At 39.6% G+C, this 2,327-nt stretch overlaps 1 non-coding gene across 1 annotated transcript; it reads left to right on the forward strand.

Moving 5' to 3' along the window:
• Positions 1–787: 787 nt before the first annotated feature.
• TRNAK-CUU lies at positions 788–860 on the forward strand. Its single transcript has one exon. It is a non-coding gene; the product is annotated as a tRNA-Lys (tRNA).
• The last annotated feature ends 1,467 nt before the right edge of the window (positions 861–2,327 follow it).

A 2,327-nucleotide genomic window follows, 5' to 3' on the forward strand; every position in this document is an offset into this window, starting at 1 on the left:
AAAAAATTCACAAAAGGCATGATACTCATCTTGATGAAGTTCTTGGAACCACACTGGTGGGTCAGCACTCACCAACTTGAACAAGGAATAAGATTGTGGTATCACTAAAAATCAGGGTAATATGCTCTGGGCATCCAGAGGGATGAGATCTAAAAGCAGTATTAGCAATAGAATTGTAATTTGATTTATACTACTAATTGTGGTCAATATTAGAATAGGTAAAATTCATCTAAAAAATGAATTTTTGAGGCAATCTCTTGACTTAAAGCAGTGTATCTACTTTGAAATCATCCAAGCACCTTTCAAGACAGTGTACGTGAACTGGTTTTAGGAAGATATATCAGACAGATTGCCTTATTTCTATAATAGTAAGTCTGTTGTCTTTCTCTTTGTGGGGAACAACTTCCTAATCCAAATTTAAATTACCAAAATCATAGTCCTTTTATATAAATCCTTTTTGATTCTATTTTTGATTCTGACCGACCACACGCTTAGGAGTGGATTCTAGTAGATTCTACCAGGATCACAAGGAACAGTTAAACATTGCCTGTAGAAAAATTCATGTGCTGTCTGTAGAAACCATGTCCCAGGGATAATTTTCATCAATGTTCTTTGACTGCAGGAGGAGGAGTGTATATGTGTGAAGCTGCAGTAAATGTGTTTTATATGATATAGCTGACTGACTGCTGTCTCTCAGTGAATGTAAATTAGACTGCAAAAATTACAAATCAGGAACATTTTCTGAAATATGAAGTACAACTCTGAAGGACTGTTCATGACTGCACTAGCCCGGCTAGCTCAGTCGGTAGAGCATGAGACTCTTAATCTCAGGGTCGTGTGTTCGTGCCCCACGTTGGGCGCCAGTATATCTGTCATGGTTTGGGCCAGATTGCCCGCTCAGATGGAATGACAGATGCACTCCCCTACCTCTCTTCAGAGAGAGGCAGGAGAGAGAGAGACTTATGAGTTTAGAAGGAACTGAACTACTTTAATGAAATATTAATAATAAAATAAAAAGGAAATAATGAAATTTATACAAAACTGTGTCGAGCTCCCAGGATGTCAATCACGTCACCGGCTGGCACTGGGGAAGTCCCAGGCTGGACTCAGTGACAGACAGGAACTAGATTCGGGAACTGGATTCGGGATCGGGATCACAGGCAGATGAACAGACAGAGTCCTCCTCGGATGTCAGCCATTGAAGAAAAAAGACCTGACCCTTTGATCCCTCAGCTTTTATACTGAGCATGAGGCAGATGGGGTGGAATACCCTGTTGGTCAGTTTTGGGTCAACTGTCCTGTCCCCTCCTCCCCGCAGGTGCGACCCCTCTACACTTTTCCACTTCCAACCCTCCAATGGGGCAAATAACAAAGTTAGCTGGCTTTGGTTGTTATAGCAATAAGTATAAGCAAGAGCCTCTCTGCATACCATGCCTTGGCATCAACTATAAACATAGGTCTTATCACTCTGAGAGCAAACAGTTTCTGCACAATATGCTGTTAATTTCAGTAGTTAGAAGAGGCCTAGCTAAAAAGTAAAGTTACTGAACAAAATTGGTCCTGTTTTACCTCAAACCAGGACAATGATTTGCCTGAATAAGTGCTATGGGATAAGAGTTACAATGTTACATCAAACAAAGCAAAATAAAGTTACCTTCTTCCTCCGATCTTTTTCTACACATTTTTCACTAAGCAGTAGGATTGTTTCAGATTGTTTGGTCAGAATGGTTGAATTTGGATTTCAGAATATGACACCACCCTTTATTGCTGTCCCCCCATCCTTTTGCTTTCTCATGATTAATTTGCTATTATGAAGTCAGTTTACATCTGTACACGAAGCTGAGAGTGACACCAGTCCCTGAGTCTTTTTACCCTGTTGTAGTGATATCGTCTGTTCCACCATTACCCACATTATCTAAATTTCTTGAACATGTTTATGCACAGCTAATGGATTGTATTGTAAGGAACAATGTTTTGGCTAGACATAAATCTGGTTTTAGACCTCATTCCACGATAAATATGCTAATAGCCTTTACGTATGATTTGTTTGTACCTCCACACAGTGTACAATTGGCAGGCAGTATTGTTGGTGACTGATAGTATCTTTATAACATGAGATTTAAATGATTGTGGCCTTTGATTAAAACACAGTAAACTTTCAGCCTGTGCTGTTCCCTTGTTTGGGATTGATTAAAGAGATTATGATGTGCTTTCTTGGGTAGGGCTACGTGACTAATTATTGGTGGTTCTCCTTGGAACAACCATATTCTTTAAACTGATTGACCACACTTTATGGACCTCAGTTCTGTGACTTTTACTCAGTAAAA

Source organism: Charadrius vociferus, unplaced genomic scaffold (genome assembly GCF_000708025.1).
Source record: "Charadrius vociferus isolate BGI_N301 unplaced genomic scaffold, ASM70802v2 scaffold599, whole genome shotgun sequence".
Lineage (NCBI taxonomy): Eukaryota > Metazoa > Chordata > Aves > Charadriiformes > Charadriidae > Charadrius > Charadrius vociferus.